The sequence below is a fragment of the Bacillus rossius genome, chromosome 16, assembly GCF_032445375.1.
Source record: "Bacillus rossius redtenbacheri isolate Brsri chromosome 16, Brsri_v3, whole genome shotgun sequence".
Classification (NCBI taxonomy): domain Eukaryota; kingdom Metazoa; phylum Arthropoda; class Insecta; order Phasmatodea; family Bacillidae; genus Bacillus; species Bacillus rossius.
In genome coordinates this window covers 32,753,260-32,765,597 of record NC_086343.1, presented here as the reverse complement: position 1 = coordinate 32,765,597, position 12,338 = coordinate 32,753,260, and the positions used below count along the sequence as shown (strand labels likewise).

Below are 12,338 nucleotides of genomic sequence, written 5' to 3'. Positions count from 1 at the left end.
CAAACCAGAATTTTAAACCTATATCCTCGGGCATTTTTTAATCCATGTGGCTGTCACAGCTTGAATTTGGTGATAGCAGATGCAGCCAAAAGTTCCGTTAAATCTGTTTCTTTATTTGGATTTCTCCAAAGACTATTTGTTTTATTCTCTGGATCAACCAAACGATGGGAAGTGATATCCAATCACATAGACGGATTATCATTAAAAAACGTTTGCGAAACTCGCTGGGACAGTAGAGTTTCTAGTCTTGCTGCTGTTCGCTTTAACTACACTTCAGTTCGTGAAACCCTTCAAAATCTTCATGAAGAAACTAATGTCTCAGTTGCAGCACCAGAGGCATTTTCGCTTATTCAGAATATGGAGCAATATGAGTTCATAATTACAATGGTGGCTTGGTATGATATATTGTTTCAAGTAAACATTGTAAGTAAAGCTATGCAGTCTGAAACTATGGACTTACCAAATGCATCGCAATTACTGAAAAACTGTTCGGAATTCGTGAAAGAGTACCGTAGCTTTTCCTCAACTCTAATTACAGCTAAAGAAATAGCGTCTCTAGCCGAAATAAACCAAGTTTTTAAGGCAGTCCGATCGCGAAGAAAAAAACTGTTATTTGAATACGAAGCCTTAGATGAAACACCAACTGATCCGGAGGAATTTTATAAAATGAACGTTTTTTACCCGATGATAGACACTATTGAGATACATTGGTTACACGTTTTCAACAACTGTCAAAATTCAATGATACATGGTCATTTTTATACGACATTAAAATAATTCCAGAAAAATCCATGTTGGAAAAAGCCTGTGCTGAATTGCAAATCACTTTAACCGATGGAGAAAAATGTGACATATCTGGTCATGAATTGGTTGAAGAACTTGTGAGCCTGAACCCATTACTAAGAGATCTTCAGTCAGGAGAGCCAATAAAAGTACTTCGACTTATAAAAAAAATGATTGGCAAGATATTTTCCCGAATGTATGGACAGTGCTTCGTATCTTGCTAACTGTGCCTATAACTGTTGCCAAAGGAGAACGAAGTTTCAGTAAATTAAAACTTATAAAAACCTACCTACGGTCTACTATGTGTCAGGAAAGACTGTCCGATCTTGGAATTTTGTCTATAGAAAATGCTATTGCCCAAAAGTTGAATTATTCTGACTTGATAAAAAAATTTGCAAGTGCTAAAGCTATAAAAGTGATTATCTAGGTATTTTTTTTAAATATTTTTACTACATGTCTACATACTTTTTGATTAATGTTTGCATGGAACATAGAATAAATTAAAGTTGACAATCATTATATTTATTATTATTATTTGTCATTTGTCCACTACATCTATCACATATAGGTAATCGCACAAACTGGTCAAACGAACATTTCTAAGATTTGACATTTTAGACAGCAGTAATTCGGCTTAATAATCTGAGGCGGCTGCTTTTTTTGGTGGAAAATTAAGCAACCAGTTTAACAATATTTTCTTTTTATTTAGAGTGGCGCCATTTTTAGATCTCGCACCACCTAAAAATTTTGATAGGACCGGCACTGGTCAAGGCAGTCTGTAATGACCTGTTCATCAACAGTTCGGCAGGTGTTTTGGTTGCCTCGGCGCTAGGCGTTGTCCGCAATGATAACAAAATGTGCGTCACCCGTGTTTTCCAGTTATCCTGTGTAATCTTCCTAAGCTTTTGCTTAACAGTCTGTACCATTTGCTCCGCTAAGCCATTACTGGACGGATGGTAGGGGGGAGAAAACAATATTTTGACACCATTATTCGTCAGAAACTGTTGCAACTCTTGTGAGTGGAATGCTGTTCCATTATCTGCCTCTAGCACATCTGGAAGACCGTGACAGCTAAATATGTCACGTAGTTCCTGTATGACCACATTGGCTGACATACTTGTGGCCCGTCGCACCTCCGGCCATTTTGAGAATGCATCCACCCCAACAAGGAACTGCATTCCTTGGAACGGCCCCGCAAAATCCATATGTACCCTGCTCCATGGCTTCCCTGTTGGCAGCCAAGACCCCTCGACCTTCGGTGGGTTATTTCCACACCTCTGACACCCTTCGCAACCACCGACTGCCTCCTCAATCTGTGCATCTAATTTAGGCCACCAAAAATAGCTTCGTGCTACTGCCTTCATCCGGACCACCCCATCGTGATTCGCGTCAAGTATGGCCATCATGTCCGGTCTTAACTTGAGGGGTATAACTGCTCTGTTGCCCCGTAGCAGACAATCCTTGTGAACAGACAATTCATCCCGCCTCACATAGTAGGGTTGCAATTCGGGCGCGCCTTTACCTGGCCATCCCGTCTAGTCAGACTATATCACGGCGGATAAAACTGAATCCTTTTCTGTTTCTCTTGCTATAGTCCCGGGCTCCAGGATCAGACGAGGTGAATCTTGCAGCATCAGCACCCGTGTATCTTCCTCCAACAGCAGAACTTCTGGGGGGTTTGGCACTTGGACCTCTGGGACCTGGACTGGCAATCTACTTAATGCATCCGCATGACCAATTTGAGATCCTGGCCGATATTCAAGCACGTATTCAAACTCCACCGCAACAACCTTGGAGACAGAGACTCAGGAATGGCCTTCGTTGGATGCAGTAACCGAAGCAAGGGCTTTTGATCCGTTACAATTTTGAATGGTCTGCCAATAAGGTATTGCTTGAATTTCGTCACGCCGAACATTACAGCTAAAGCTTCCTTATCAAGTTGTGCATAAATTCTTTCTCTTCTTTGCAATGTCCTGGATCCAAATTCTATGGGTGCCTCCGAGCCATCTACCATCTGGTGTGCCAATACTTCTCCAACTCCATAGTCCGAGGCATCACATGTCACAACCACTGGTTTATCCAAGTCATAGTGTACCAACACTTCATCAGACTGCAAAAGCTTTTTTGCCTTCTCAAAGGCTTCAACATGTCTCTCTGTCCATTTCCATCTTGCAGCATCATCCAGTAACCGATGCAGCGGTTCCAAGACTTCAGTTCGACCTTTCAAGAACCTGGTATAAAAGTTTAGCAGCCCAAAGAAAGCTTGTAGTTCTTTCTTGTTCTGTGGCACTGGTGCCTTATGTATGGCTTCTACTTTGCTTAGAAGGGGGTGGACCCCATTACCATCCACTAAATGACCCAATGACCAATGATTGCATTCACCGCAAACTGACACTCTTACCTTTTTAGTACCAACCCTGCAATTTATAGTCTCCTCAGCACTTCCTCAACATGTACCATCAATTCCTGTTCGTCCCTACCACTGACCAAAATATCGTCCAACAATACCACTGTACCAGTGACTCCGGCTAGCAACATTTCCATTAGCCGCTGGAAGATGGCGGGGCCACTACTGACCCCAAAAGGCAGTCACCGTACCCGAAACAACCCCTTCATGGTGTTAACCGTTAGTAACTCTGCCATCACCTCGTCCACCATCACCTGCAAATAAGCCTCCTCAAGGTCAAGTTTCATACAAATCTGTCCACCTTCCAGTATTGCAAAAGCTTCATTGATAGTAGGCAAGGGATAAACTTCCGCTAACGCAACATTGTTCACTGTGCTCTAATAGTCCCCGCACAACCTCACTGATCCATCACGTTTCTCTATAGGCACTAATGGAGTTGCCCATCTGAAAAAGCTACTGGTTCATACATACCCCGTTTTACCAGTCTATCAATCTTACAGCGAACCTTTTCCCTCAGTGCAAACGCTACCGATCTGCACTTCCTGAACACAGGTTGACTGCTGGGTTTTACCGCTAGTGACACTTTTGGTCCTCTTTACGTCCCCAGTTCATCTGTCCTGAACACTAAGGGGTATTGCTTCAACATAATATCTAACATGTTGTCATTGCAGCATACCCCAACACGATTAACCCCAACTAGTGTTATGCCTAGTGGCTCTAGCCACAAACGGCCCAACAAACTAGGGCCCTTACCTTGTACTACCAACAGTTCCAGAGGTATACTTTTCCTGGCCTTGAACTGTACCTCCACCTGTTTAGTGCCCAACACCTCCAGTGGTTCTTCCGACCAAGTACGTAACACTAAATTACCCTTCATCAGGGGCGGCTCTTCTGGCCATAACCGTTTGAAAGTCTGTCTACTAATAATAGAGTAACCTGCTCCTGTGTCAACTACCATGGTGACTGGTTTCCCATCCAACCTAACCTCCACACACAGTGGACCACGCCTGCTTTTATCACTCATATTATACATGGTGTACTCACCCTCATCTGGGTCAGATGTCTCCCCATACACATGTTGTACCTGGTGTGCCTCCTTCCGTGACGCGCCAGTTACCACTGCTCGAGGTGGCACTTGACTCTTCTTTCAATGTGACCCAGGTTATTACAAAATCTACAGACCGTAGAGGTGTGCCAGCATTTATCGGCAGAATGACTGCCATTACAACGCCAACAAGTTCGGTTCTGGGGTAACTGTGCGCCCTGCTGAGCTTTACTCCCTCCTAGAGGCTTCGTTTCTGTGCCCGCTGTGACCTTCCATACGTCACCAGATGATTCCGGAATATCTTTGCCTCTCAACTCGACCAGGTCCCGCCCGGTTGCCTCCGCTGCCGTCGCAATGTCTACCGCATCCTTGAAGGTTAGTTTATCTTTGGCCAACAACGCCTGTTGTACCTCGCAATCTTTAACCCCGCAGAACAAACGATCGCGCAACATGCGTTTGAGATTCGGAAAATTGCAGTGAACGCTTAATCTGCGCAGCTCAGCCACATAAACAGCAATAGATTCCCCGTCGTTTTGGTCCCGCTTCAAAAACTTATACGTCTCTACAATTTCACTGGCTTTAGGTTCAAAATGGTCCGTAAGCTTGCTGAGAACATCGTTAAGTGATGTAGCATCCGTAGATGTTGGTGCTAGTAACAATGTCACCAAATTGTAAGTTTTAGCACCACACATGGTAAAAAATACAGCACGTTTCGTAACATCTTCGTTAATTTTGTTTGCAACAAAATAGAACTGTAGCCTTTCGCGGTACGATCTCCACGATTCCCGACCCAAATCAAACTCTCCAATTGAGCCAATTAATGCCATTTTCCCATTTCCCTGCGGCAATTAGCTGGAATACTTAATCCTCGTCGCCACTATTACATGTCCTGTTTACTGCACACAAGACTGTTTACAACTGGCGTGGTACGCCAGACAACCAACATACTAAACACACACACTGCCAACCTAACACAACCACACTGTTCGGAACAACACACAACAGTTTCTGGACCATACACAACACTTCTGAATATGAATACATAACTTCGCACATACATTTTGTTAATTTTCACAAAGTCATTTTGTATTCTTATGGCAAAAACAAGACAGTAATAATCATCCTTGATAAAGTTTTGTTCAGAAATTTGTAACCATAGTGAAAGTGTTACACTGTGACAGAAAAAATTGTTTTGGTGCAACAGTCCACTAACATGGTGGTTGAAATGGACTTGCTAAAGCAATGCCACTGTTTATTTATGTTTATTTGATCCACAACATGCTAACATTTTTGCAAATATATTTAGTCAACAAATGTTTACCAATTTAAATAAATTCATAACTTACAAATGTATATTATATTTTCCATAAGAAAATACTACAAATGAACTTCCGGTGTGAATTTCACTAAATCGCGTGTGTCATTGAGCGATTTATGCTATTTAATTTATTTTCTTGTAAAAACCATTGAAAAGTTCATAAACACTCAAAGTTCTAACTTCCTTTGATGAGGAGGTATTATTGTTATTTTAAAAAAATAAGTTTGTTTGGAGGACCTCAATTATTTAAATTGATTAATTTCATACTAACAAATTGTCAACAACTTTCACATGAATCTGTGATCTTAAAATTATCAACGATTTTGAATTATTTATCTGCAATTTTTAATATCCATGGCATCACCTCTTGAGTAAGGCTTGCATGCATGCATGGGTCTTACTATCTGTGAACACTTTTATGAACACTTTTGTTCTGTCATCAATGAAATTTCTTGTGGAAGCCAATGTTGACCGTCTCAGAAACTTGACACATGAATATTTCCTATGTGTTTGTATGTAGAAGTAAGTATCTGCCCAAGATTTTTTTGATAAAGAACTAAAAACTACCTACACTTTGCCAAGTCCACAAAGTGTGAATGGTTCATCCATCGAGAACAGATGCCAGGACACTTAATCAATTTTTGAGTACCTATATTTTTGAGAAATAAGGAATTATTCCAATTCAAAGTCTTAAATTCACCATGGTTAATAAATTCCAACTGGCCCTAGACTGACAATTGTGCATAGTGACAAAACTGTGTAAGTACTCTGGCTCTGTTAATTTATGAAACACACGTAGGTTGTACTGTTAGTGTGGTTTTTTTTTTAATGAGAGAGTGGAAAATTATTCAGGCAAAGGAGATGTATGATTGGTAACTACTAAATAAATTTCTTTACAATTTTTTAGTCTAAACTATTGTCATTTCACAATCCACAGTGTAAGTGTATCCAACTGAGTAAAATTTTTTAAGGTTTGTCTCTGCATTGATGGTTTGTCGCAGCGCTTTGTCAATCTTCGAACAGATTCATCGTTGAGACATGTTATCTTTGGACTCCAAAAGCAGACTGGAGGTGCAGTTTTTCACTGTTTGCGTGAAAGCCTCCAAATGGCTTGATGCATCTCACACAAAGGCTGCTGCATAGAGATTTCACACAGCGGTGTTGTGAAGAACCACCCTTGTGAAACAGACTTAAGTGCATCAAGTATGCACCAAGTGTAGGAAAATGTTACATGGAATATTTTCTTTGTTTACGCAAAAAAAAAAAAAATACTGATAGTTAACAGTTACTAACCATTATAATGTAAAAAGGTAAGTTGGGAATTAAAATTTCTGATCATGAGAAACACAACTGAACATTGTTATTGTTTGATTTATTGAAATCAAATCTTCTTTTGTTTTATTTATTTATTTTAAAGACTTTTCTTTTCAATATGATTTTTTTTATTCTTCATTGATGTCTTACTTGTGTTAGTTAAAAGTTTTAAACTCCTTGTTCTAACAATAGCCATAATGGTACAAATAAAAAGATTTTTTAAATTGTATTATTGGCATTTCATTTGTGGATGGTACACTTTGGCTCATATTACATGTAATATATTGATCATAGTGTCAGCCGTACTTTAGGCGACTAGCTAATAAGTAGCTTTGTTCATTTTGTCACTGTGCATGTGACATGGACCAGAACTTACTACAGACTTAAAACAGACTGGTAGAACGTTGGATAAGCAAAAATTTCAGATGATAGGGAGGTGTTCAGAAGAAAGCCTATTAAACGTCAAACTTTGATTTAATTTTACACATAATAATCATGTTATAGTTATCAACTGCTTCTAGCTTGCGACAGAGTCAGCAAAGTATCTTTCTCTGTCCCTCCATCATTTCTCCTTCTTCACTCTGTTCCATCCCTCTTCTCTCTCCTTCACTCCTGTTCTTCCCACATTCTCATTGTTCTTTTTTCTTCTTTGGGGTCTTCTTCCTGTGTACTTGCACTCCATTTTCCTAGGCGGCCTCTCTTTTTCCATTCCCTGTACATGACCATTCCATCTCATTCTTGCTTCCTCCAAGACCTCATTCAGGTCCTTGCCTGCACCCTCTCAGTTCGATCCTGTCTCGCTCCATAACTACCAACACACTCCTCATAAACTTCATTCCTATTGCTCAGATCTTCCCAGCATCTCTCTTGTCTACAGTTCAAGTCTCTGCACCATGTAACCATGGCGCATAGTAAGTATTTGTAAATTATTACGTACTTACTAATAATCGTGTTACAACAAAACCACAGAAAAAATTAGTAAGGATCGCAGGCTTTCACGGCCATTGTCTGGAGTGGCTTGGCTGTAGAAAACTGCTCCTTGCTGAAGGCGACTGCAACGTTGACTGGAACGTCGGTGATATCTTCGCCTTCTACACAGCTTCAACTCAGAAGCCAGGCAACAAAAAAAGTTGGGCTAATGAATCAGTTGTGGAAGAAACTGGCTAAACAAAAAAAAAATTACTATGCTTATGCTCCCAAATTTTAATTCTTGGCTGATGAGGTTTTTCACTGTGGATGTTGAAGATAATACTGAATGTCAGATAAGTGAAGGCTTGGATAAACAAGGCTACTGTATTTATCTGTGGTAAGGTAGGCATGTAAATAACTCATAGAATAAACAAAATTATTTGATTTAATTGTGTATAATCATACATAGGTATCATCAGTATTTTTTTATGTCATGAAATGTTTGTTTAATTATTTATCACATCTTTATTCTCTTAGTGTTAAGTAGTAAACATCTTACAAATAATTTTTGGATAATTTTTCCAACAGAGAAACATTTGTTTCCAACATTGCTATATATAGAACAGCACTACATAGTCTGGGTAGAGTGGCCTTGATATTCATAAATCATGGTTGCATTTATTCTGTACGGCATCCAGTGAGTGGGACCTGGTTTGAACAGCGGGGGATGGTGGTACTTACAGTGGCGTAGCCAGGATTTGTGTATGGGGGGTGTTAAGAAACATGCCCCCCCCACCCCCGTATTAAAGCGGGGGGTCCGGGGGTCCTCCCCCGGGAAAATTTTGATTTTAAGGTGTAAAATAGTGCTATTTTAGTAGTTTTCGGTACTTAAATTTAAATATTGTAATGGTAAAAATTTTATTAATTTTTAATATGAAATTTGTTTGAGTGATGAATAAGAAATTTAATTAAAGATTTAGGGCTAAGGGGGGGGTTTGAACCCCTAAAACCCCCCCCTGGCTACGCCCCTGGTTACTTAGTGGTTGGCTGAAGGAGAATGGAATGCCAGTGGAAGGAAAATCACGTCTACCCTGGCTAAACCAAGTACTGGTATGGTCCTTTGGTCTCGGAAGGTAAGTCCTTATCCACAGTCATTTCCAGCCTGTAATTGGGTCACGAACACACAATTATATTGAACACAAAGAAACTGATGTATTATATTACACTTCAACATCTTTAACATAACACTGGTTATTTTATTTTGATTCAAACACACCCAAAACTTGAGAAAATGCATAGAATTTACTAAATAACAAAAAAATCGGTAAAGGTAATGAGTATTTTGATAATGGCAGTTATTTTACTCTTTATGAGGTGTGAGTTATGTGACTTGAAGTCTACCAAGATCAAACAATCCTTCACTTATTAGTATGTAGGTGGGGCCATTGAGAGAATCCCAGGGCTGGGTCCCCTCCTCATTACTTAATGTACAATTTTAAAAATTCTGCAATTAAGAAAAGATGTTTAAATACTAACCGTTACAATAGCCATAAGTGTGAACTTGAGCTAAGTGTATCACATAACTTGAAAGGTTTCCAATGAATGTTATTACCAATAGACTTGTAATTTTTGTCCCATCATCAAGGTAAATAACAACATTAAAAAAATGTCAAAACTCAGCAGGTTTCTCCTCCCCCCTCCCCCTGGTGCCCTGATCCTCACCCTCCTTCTCAAAGGCCCTGAACATAAGTTAAGCAAATAATTGATGTATTTGATGTCTCCGAGGATGAAACACATATTTTTTTTTTACTGGATGCTGGAAGCTAGCTTGCTATACATTCATTAAAGTCTCCATGCTTAAATCAAATCTGTGTCCACTGCCTAGCTTCACAGGATGGTGACTGTATCTTGGGAAATTTGGGTTTCAGTTCCAGTCTGACCAGCCCGGTTTTTCAAAACCACTCGGAGCAAAAGATTGATTGGTTCCTGACAACAGCATTGCCAATTACTTTACAAATTATCGGATTTTGTTTGTAAGTTTTTCATGTTCTGGTGCCAAAACTGCTTTTCTGGCTATAATTTTAAAACGTGACCATTAAAATCTTAAGGTAAGAAACTTATGTTTTTGCTGGCTCATGCAAATGTTTGAATACCCATGCTAAATAGCAGTTAACACAAAAAATTATAGTTTTAAATTTCCCCAGAACATTGGTAGATACTATTACGTGCAATACCTAATTTATGTCTTTGAGTACCTTATGTACTGAAAATTTGTGTTCCACGATAATTATTATTATCATCAATCACTGCTGCGATTGGGCGAAAACCCGGTGGCACTCCTACCCAGCACATACTCCTCCAATACATTCCGTTCCCCTATCGTCACAGCCATAGTATTATTTCAGCTCTCCCCACTCAGCATTTGGTACCAAGGGCGCCCATTCCCGGAGTCAAGGTGAGGGGGAAGACGCCCCCAAACCTTCTAGCTCTCGGGGAAAGAAAAAAAAAAATAGTGATGTCCAGTTTCTTTAAAAAAAAAATAATTAAAAGTCGGTAATACGTAGAAGTGGTTAAATACTAAAATATTTTTCTGTATAGCATAACTGGAACATGTTTTTAAGGCCATTCACCATTTGTCCTTCAAAAATTAAAAATACTCCATACCCCCAGGTCTAGCCCCCCCCCCCCCCCCTTTTTTTTCCTTTTTCAAACTATTATGTGGACGCTCTTACTTGGTACACCCTACTCTGCCTTCTGTGCTTTAGGCTTTACCACCCCATTTCCTTCATGTGATAGTAGAATCTGGTGTAATTTTTTGAGATGAACATAGGTGCTTGTCAGCAAGTTTTCCCAGTAACCACCACGATATGCTAACGGGGTAGGGTAGAGGGGCGAGCGAGGAGAGGGGGGCGCGCGACCTTGTGAACAGTTACGTGGTTGGTCGTGACGTCAGAGCTGGCGGGTGAAAGTGCCGCTAGGCCGCGCGCCCCACTCCCGGGAGCTCGTCCAGTCGCTGCGAAGCTGTCGCCGGGAGCGTGCGTGTTGCCGCCCGCGGACTAGCCCGTTCCAACTTCCTCTGCAGTCGGCCAGTGTTTGTGTCTGTGCGCGCGTTGTTCCCTCCGGCCCGCCGTCTGCCAGCCCGCGCGTCCATCTGCACCGAGAGCTGTTCACCTGGTGAGTCCCTGCTCCGTGCAGCCAGGGTGTTGTGTCTAGCGCGCGAGCCAGTGCCAACATAACCTATAAGTACGCTTACTTCGACTTGTCTACATTTCTTCAGTTCGAAATATCAAGTTGGTACGGAGTAATGGTGAGAATTTAGTGCAGGGGAGGGCGGTGGGAGGGACATGTTCCTTACCCCCCTTCTACAATGAAATCTTAAACAAATCTATCATTTCCCACCAACAATTAGAAATTGAAAACAGGCAAAGTGGTTCTATAGCTCCCCCCCTCCACCCCCCTTCTACCCCTTTTCGGGCCACAACCGAAATAAAATTCTACGTACGCTCCTGTCCTATATTAGCTACAGTTGTATGGTACATTTTACTTTTTTTCTCTCTCTCGACTCTCTGCGCGAAACAGCCGTTAATTGTTGTTTTTAGCCATTGTTGTTTTTATTTGTAGGCGCCTACTTACTGGTACTGTAGATCTAGGCGTCGGTTTGTTGATGTTTTTTTTTCCCCTACCTTTCAACTTCGGGCTAAAGGACTGATAGAGGACAAAGTAAATAGTAACTTATTTTTAAATACGAATACCAGTGACGCAGAAAGGGTTGGAAGCTGTGTTTTGGCCGTGTCGCAACATCTGTAGCGCAACCATTTGCATAGGCCGCGGACCGCTTGCTGCAATCAGCCTCAAGAAAAAGAGAAAGTTGTAACCTGCTGAGAGCTGCTTCCCCTTCTTTTCCCCTCAACAATTTTTCTATCCCTTCCCCCTCACACCGTTTCGAGCTGTTGCTTTGTGGAGCTTGTCCCGTCGCTTTCCTCTCAAACCGTAGAAACCCTGTACCTACCTTTCGTCAGCTTAATCATTTTTTCCCCAGTATTCAACGCCAATCGCTTTTGTTTTTCTCACGCAACATAACCTCACTTTTTTTTGAAACTAGATTCACGGGAAACACTAAACAACTGGTCACTAAGGCATGTACCTTTTGCTTCTCAGTGTTGTGTTTACTTATCACACTAACAACGTGGTCGAAGTGTACCTAAAACAAAAGTACAGAAAATGAACACGCGTTTATCAGTTCTTTATTTATGTGGGTATTAGTGCAGACACGGTGATTAGTCAAAATTTACGTCAGGTGTAATTTAAAAAATATCCTCGGAAAGTTTAATGTTGATACCTTTATAAATACGACAAAAAATTGAATGTGTTTGTGAACGCCCGCTGCAGATGTAGAAATTCGTCCACGCTTCTGTTTTTTTTTTTTTAATTTGTTTATTCCCAGGCCCTTGGAGTGAAACTAAGGATCCAGGGGTAAATACTTTCCCCAACTTAATGTACAATTTTTTAAATTCAAAATTTAAAAAAAAAAAATTAAGCTAAGCGTTACCAAGGTCATAACT

At 40.7% G+C, this 12,338-nt stretch overlaps 1 protein-coding gene across 1 annotated transcript in view; it reads left to right on the top strand.

Moving 5' to 3' along the window:
* Positions 1-10,780: 10,780 nt before the first annotated feature.
* The window catches only part of LOC134540409 (uncharacterized), a 214,367-nt gene continuing 212,809 nt past the window's right edge, over positions 10,781-12,338 (top strand). Inside the window, exon 1 of the mRNA XM_063383130.1 lies at positions 10,781-10,950. The gene's annotated coding sequence lies outside the window, so the exon portion shown is untranslated. The remainder of the gene's footprint in view (positions 10,951-12,338) is intronic.